Source organism: Nannospalax galili, unplaced genomic scaffold (genome assembly GCF_000622305.1).
Source record: "Nannospalax galili isolate Female #2095 unplaced genomic scaffold, S.galili_v1.0 scaffold270, whole genome shotgun sequence".
NCBI lineage: Eukaryota > Metazoa > Chordata > Mammalia > Rodentia > Spalacidae > Nannospalax > Nannospalax galili.
The window spans coordinates 311,650-319,629 of NW_008330152.1; positions in this window are offsets into that span (position 1 = coordinate 311,650).

The following is a 7,980-nucleotide window of genomic DNA, read 5'->3' on the forward strand; positions in this document are numbered from 1 at the left end:
GGCTCTAGTGGGAGAGGAAGGCTGTCTACCTGACGAGTTTGTATTCATGCTCAGATGCCGAGGAGCTCAGAAGGTGGGTGACTGTGACCAGTGATAGTCATGTATATAGAGATTAGAAATGTTATGTGACAACGTCTCAATGTCAATTGCCTTGGAATGAATTTTTCTGTTGAAACTGTGTGTTTTGAAAACGAAGTGGAGATCTTTTTTAAACGTTGGAACCTCATTTAATTTTATGTCTTATAGAGTTTATAATGAGTTAAAGATTATATAAGCGTAATAATTCATCTGTAAACCTAAAAATGTACAGCCAGTTTTGAAAGAGATGTACCCTAGCTCAGAAAAATGTTATTGAATAGGTTAATGCTGTTGTAATGGAATGCTTCTTCTAATTAAAAAAAATATTTTATTGAAAAAAAAAGGTAACTGAGAAATTGAAGTATAAATTTTGGTGGAAATCAATATAAAGACATTTTAGACAACACTGGAGGTAGAAATCAGGGCTACTCAACTACTATTGAAAGAAAATTATCAAAGGAAAGAAGACAGAGGAGCAAGGCTTAACTGTGTTTAAGGACAGGACTTTGTGTATTTCAGTACGTTATTCATAACATGCTTGAAAATAGAAATGACAAAATCTACAAAATTTGAAAAATTCAAAGAATTACCTCACATTTTTGAAATTTAAGAATTTTATAACATTTTACTTAACTAAAACTAAAGGTTTCTTCCCACAATAAGCAAAAAATAGAAGATATGAAACAAAAACTGCCTAACCTGAAAGGAAAAACAGACAAATCCTTAATTAACAGTAGGCGATTTCAACACTTCTTATCAGTAACCAACAGATCCAGTACACAAAATAAGCACAGAGAAGAACTGAACATCATTTACCATCAGCATCTGATATTTCCCCCCATTTCACCTAAAATCAGTAGCTACAAACATTATTTTCAAGCAAACACAGAATATTCACCAATGTAGAACATACTCTAGGTCATCAAACAAAATTTAATAGATTTGAATTTATACGAAGTATGCTCTCCATCCGTAATGGAAGTGATCTATACCTCAATAATCCAAAGATAAAACGACAGTCCATAAACACTTGGAAATCAAACACATAGTCATAAATAATCTATTGGTCAGGAAAGAAATCAAAGGAAAGCTATAAAAAAAATCTAAACTCAGTGTAGATGAAAATGTAATAGTAAAAATCTATGGGAACAGATAATGTAATGTTTCAAGGGAAAGTTGTAGCATTAAATGTACATATTAAAAAAGAAGGAAGGTGGGGCTGGAGAGATGGCTCAGCAGTTAAGAACACTGACTGTTCTTGCAGAAGACTCAGGTTCGAATCCCAGCACCCAAGTGGCAGCTAACAACTGTCTGTAACTCCAGTTCCGGGGGATCCAACAGCCTCTTCTGTCCTCCGCGGGCATTGTACAACATGGGTGCACTTACCCACATGCAGGCATAGCACATAAAATAAAAACAATAAATAAAATATTTTTAAAAAGAAGAAAGATCAACTGAATAATCAAAACTTACATCTTAAGGTCCTAGAAAAAGAAGATAAATGAAAGACAATGCAATCAAAAACAAGAAAATACTCAAAAAAAAAAAACAAAAAAACAAAAAAAAAAAAAAAAAAAACAAGAGTTAGAACATGGAAGGAGAAAAAAAATCAAATCTGTCCCTGATTTAGAAAACTGATAAACCTCTATGAATATTGACAAATTAGTTAAGAAATGGGCACTCAAATTACTGTTTAGAATCAAATGATATAGTGTCACTGCATATTCCATTGGCATTAAGAAGAGGCAGGAGAATACCATAAATAATTCTACCCACATAGATATGACAACTTAGATGTTATAAACCAATTCTTTCCAAACCCTAAATGACCTAAATTCATCTAAGATGAAACAAGTAATTTGTCTAACATATGCCTATAGGTTAATTAAATTTATAGTAAAAAAGAAAATTGTTCAGAAAGGAAATATCAGGCCTAGATGATATCACTGGGGAACTGTACCAAACACTTTAAGTAAGAAATAACATCAATTTCAAATAATCTCTTCTAGACCATAGAGGAATGTGGAATACTTCCCAGTTCACTTTGTTCAGCTGACATTACTCTGATGCCAAAACCAGAAAAAAAGCACAGGAATAGAAAACTACTTCTATGACTTAGATATGGTGTGTCCCCCCAAATGGTCGTGTGCTGGAAGTTAGGTTCCCAGTGCATTGGTATTGAAAGGTGGTGGACCATGTAAGAAGTGAAGCTTAGTGAGAAGTAATTAGGTTATAGGGGCATCGCATTTATAGGGATTAATGCCTGTCTCACAGGACTGGGTCAGGTATTATACTTCATTACTTACTGTGAGAGCAATTGTTATGAAACAAGGCCACCTCCTGAATAGATACTTCCCCATATGCCCCTTACATTTCCACAGTGCTCCTGCCATGTGATGATGTCATTTGCCACGTGATAACGTGAGATAAATTCCTGATCACATGTGGCCACCTAAGCCTAGTTTTTCAGCGTTTAAAACCATAAGCCATATCCATGGACACACTCTCTGCAGTCTCTTACTCTCTACAATTTGGTCAGCTGTGGCTTTCTGTGTTAATCTCCCTCTGTGGCATGAGGAAGCTTCTCTAGTGAGAGTTGAGAGCTGCATTAATATTCTCTCTATCCCCTTTTATGCTATGCTCTGTGAACCTTAGGTGTAGAACTTCCATTGTTGATGTGTCACTGAGAGCTGGGCATCTCACAGACATTTGTTCTCTGTGTTTGACCAGCTGTGGAACTCTATAAAGAGTTTTCCAGGAGCTGGAGAGATGGCCCGGCAGTTCAGAGCACTGGCTGTTCTTGCTGAAGAACCAGGTTCTAATCCCAGTACCCACATGGCAGCTAACAACTGTCCGTAACTCCAGTTACAGGGAGTTCCACCCCTTCTTCTGGCCTCCACGGGTACTTCGTGACATGGATGCACTTATATACATGCAGGCATGACACGCACATACCCAAAATAAAAATAAATTAATTTAAAGAATAGTTTTCCAGACAGCTGGGAAATTGCTCATATGAACTTACAGTAATGGTGACAGCATGCACACCTCTCCGCAAATTAGAAAGAGAAGGTAATTTTGTCATCCTGAAAAAGGACATTTAGAAATAAACTAAGATACTATACTTAATAGTGACAGTATCAAGTGACAGTATAGGTGACTTTCAGTACTCTTGCTTATCATTGTGGTGGAAATCTTGGTCATTTCAGCAAAACAAACCATGTAGATTAGGAAGGAAGAAATAAAACTGGCCCTGCGGGCAAAGTCATATGATGGCTTTTGTCAAAAATGAAAAAAACTTCTTAAGTATGTGAATTTAGGGTAATTGAAGAGTACATGGGTGAAAATATTATATTTTATATTGATATTATATTCCAAATGTACATGGACAATAAACATTTAGAAAGTGAAATGTAAGCAATATCATTTCTGATCTCTGAAGAAACGGAAATACTTAGGTGCAAATAATACAAAAATCTACACGCTAATCTTTGGATCATCTCGACACTATACCAGTATACTGCAAAAGGTAAATGAATGAGCAAACTTTGTTATATACATACTACAGAATATTATTCAGTAATATAAAAGAAGTCACTACTAATAAAGAGAATCCTAAAGGTTTTAGAGAATCCAGTCTCTAATGGCAAAACTATAGTGATAGAAAACAGATCGTTTGTTGCCAAAGAATAGAGATGAGACCAAGTAGTCAACTGTGGAAGGATTTCATGAGTTTTTCTCAGTGTACTGGAAATGTTTTCTATCTAGATATTGCTGACAGTACATGAATCAAAACATATATTAAGAAGTCAAAAATGCATATATTACTTATAAAATCAGTTTTACTATTTACTAACCTAAAAGCATAAAAAGTTCATAGGGAACAATAAGAAAAATGATTCTGAAACTAGCTATGGTGGTGAACATGTGTAACCCCAACACTCAGGAAGCTGAAGTGAAAAGATTGGGAGTTCAAGCCTAGCTTCCAACCTGGGCTACATAATGAGACCCTGTGTCAATAAAAACAAGTGAAAGGATTCTAAAATGCTAGGAAAGACCCACGTACCTAGTCTCTACATCTAGACAACAAGTACACTGGCAGAATCTGTTCAAAAGTATCTGTTTCTGACATTTTGAATTTATTGAGGGCATGCAACTTCCAAGGGAAATTTTAGATAATATATTGTGCCTAAATTCAACTCTTAGCACAGTAGTGGTTAGTTATTCCCTTTTCTCATCCTGTCATTGGCAGCTGTGTATTGTTCCTTGGAACAAGCTGCACACAGCTTACAGAGCGCAGGCTGGACCATTAGAATTCTTTATTCTGAATATTGGGAATCTGTTCTCAGATCACTGATTATAGATTCAGACGACAGAAATGCAATCACGTTGCACTTCGCCACATTGTTGCAAGACCTCCCCCATCTAACTGAAGTGATTTCCAGTGGATGTGAAGTGCTGGATACCCTTCTTTCCCCTCGGTTTTTTATCCTTCTTTTGAGAGTCACACATTTCACATTGTAGAAATGCCAACTACATATTCAGAACAGATTAAAAAGTGACCACGAATGCCACAGAAATGTGCAAGGGGTGCAAAGACCTAAGATGACTGTAAGCTGGCATCTCAGGCTTATCCCTGTATCAGACTTTGCTTACAACAATCAACACATTAATCATAATAAGCACAGTAACAATAAAGAACAGCAATCACAGGGAAAGAAGAGAATCAGATTTCCAGAATTATCATATAACTAGATTCAACTGTCTATTTTCAACAAAAGAACCACAAGGTATATTAGTAAGGGGGTTCTCTGGAGTAACTGAACTGCCAGAATGAATATATAATTTATTAATCAGCTGTATTTCAAAATTGTAAAAACAGCTAAATCACACTTGAGAGACTGAGAACCTGGTAGTGGCTCAGTCCTTGAGGTTGGGTATATGCCTCACTATCCAGAGGAATACCACAGAGGCTGTCTCACATTGGAGAGGTCAAGATCTCTGTAGCTTCTCAGTCCACAGGGCTGGGTGCCTCAACAGTTCCAATATGGCACTGAAAACCCAGAGTGTTTGAGAAGAGCTGCTGGTCCTCAGTCAATGACAGAAGCTTGGAAACAGTAACTCTGACGTCAGTAAAGGAATCAGCAGCAGCAACAACAGGATAAATCAACTTGGCATTGAGAGGGAAGGCCAAAGAAGGAAAAGGCGAATGATCATCCTTTTGCCATGCCTCTTTTTGTCTGGGCTGCTACCAGAAGGCTCCACCCACATTTGGGGTCGGTCTTCCCATATCAACTAAAGCAACCAGGACAATTCTTCAATTATGCATCCTCGCTCAGGTGCATGCAGTTTATTTGTTTTTGTTTTCATTTTTTGCTTGTCTGTTTTTTTTAATTTGTTTTTACTGAAATTTTTGTGTAGTTCATACAAAACATATCAAACAATCTTAATCATCTTTATACCTCCATTCCCATTGACACCCTCCATAGTTCCCCACTGGAACCTATATACTTTGTCATCTGTGTTACGGCCTACTGTGTCAAGTCAGTGGCCCCAGATGTTCCCCAGTGCAAGTCCATCCACTGAGGTCTAGTCAGCCTATCTAGAGCCCCTTGTTTTAGGAAGATCAGCTCTTTCTCACCTAGTAGTATACCTCTTCTCACTCATCAAAGAAACTCCTTTTTCTTGGGGGCTGTGGGAAACCAGAGGGTAATGTGTTGGCTTAGGAACCACCTGAAAAATACACATGGGGTATCTGAACATTAGTGCATGTGTATACCTGGGGGCGGTATGGCAAGGAGCACAGTGCCAGACAGGAGAGACTTCCCTTTGAGTTGTTGGTCAGAGTAGACCAAGAGACTTCCAAAATAACAGGCTATTGCTGAAGCCCTTAGTTATCCCCCAGAACTTGAAGGTAAAACCCTACTGCTGAAGACAAGGCATTCTTCAGACACAGTACATGAAGCCTTCTCCCTGGAGATTAGCTTTCATAGTTCTAGAGGATACTAAGCAAGCTGCTAAGGGAAAAAATCAGTCAGTGGTCCAACCCAGTCCTAAAGCCAAATGACTGGCACAGCAAACTACTTCTATTGGTGCAGTAGTGGTGCTGTTATCTGGTGAGTAATCAACAGCTATCTAATTGAAATTAAAGCCCTCTCAATGGGCATAAACTCATGGGTGGCACTGTAATTATAGCCAAATATACATGACTGGAGGGGTCATAGATCCTAAAGAAAACTATCTCTGTCGTATCTCTAGACAAATGAAATTTCTTACCATATACTAAATATGGATCCTTATATTTACAGACAAGTATACTGTACACCACTCATCAAAGAAGCTTCTTTTTGCAACAGTTAGAGGCTACTGCAGAGTCCCATAACCAGTCACACACAGAGAATATTTGTCTGAGAGATGCCTACTACTAGGTGACAAACCTACAGTGGAACCTCTACACCTAAGGTTCATGGACAATAGCAGAACAGGGGGTGGAGAGAATGCTAGTGTATCCCTCAAATCTTACCAGCGATGCTTCCTTATACAACAGAATGCAATGTACACAGAAGGCTACAATTGGCTAACCTTTAGAAAATAAGAAGCTGCACAGTGTGTGTCCTTGGATAAGACTCCTATATTAAACTTCACCCACCCATAGCTCAGGGACCATTGTGGAAGAGGGGGCAGAAAGACTGTAAGAGTCAGAGCATGAACATAGGGAAACACAGGTTTTCAGGCCTCTGGAAGCTTGCTCATGTAAACTTATGGCAATGGTGGTATCAAGCACAAGAGCCATCCCAACTCAATCAGACAAGGGTCCAAAGTGGAGCAAGGGAAATGAGCAGCAGGCTGGCCCTAGCCTGGTTGGTGTTGGAGACTGATTACTGCTGGGTGAGGGAAAGTAGATCTTCCTTAAGATCTCTAGATAGGCTGATTAAACTCCAGAGGATGAACTTTCACCAAAGGACATCTGTGTACAAATGCTTGATTGAATGGGACTTACCATGTATGGTAGAATACATGAGGTCTGGTGGAGGGGATGGGAGGCATGTATGGGGAAGTGGTCTAAATTTGGTTATGAATGGTTGTATGAAATGCACAAAATCTCAATAAAACATTTTTTAAAAGAAGCTCTTTGTGTAACCAATGGAGACTATTACAAAGTTCCATAACTAGCCAAAGGCATAAAATAAGTGTCTACGAGGTACCCAGCCTTAAGTAATACATCCACAATGCAACCTTTAGACCTAAGGTTCAGGGAACACTGGCAGAAGAGGGAGTGGAAAGAATGTAAGAACAAGGAGGACAAGAAATCTGCTGCTAGTTAATTCATTCTAGACATTATAGGAAAGCTACACCCATGAAATCTCCACAGTGTGGTAGTCTAACCACATCTGCACAATGGCAAAACCAGTTGACTTGTCAAGGTAGACAAGGGGAGTGTCACAGGGTCCCATCCCAAGATGAAGATCTACAGGCAATCAATGAACGCTGAGGGACGGGGAATCAGTTTTCTCCAAGGACTAGTTCCCTGAGAGTGTATATAACCCCAAGTGGTCATCCCTAAACACAGATACATGTGAGCACCACTAAATGGACTCATATACAAACATCAAACACACACATATGCATTATACATTCTATGTATGTATATGTAACAATAATCATCAAAGAGGACAAGAAATTGAAAGAGAGTGGGGAGACAGAGGAAGAGTTGGTGGGGAACTGGGAGGGATAGAAATAATACAAACACAGTACTCATGTATAAAATTCTCAAAAATGAAATTTTTTTTAAAAAAGGAAATTTTGGAGGAAATAAGGCATAGGACAACGTACTCAAATGGGAAAAAATAGCTGTATCTGCTAGGAATCCTATATTCAGCAACTATATCCTTCAAAAGTGAA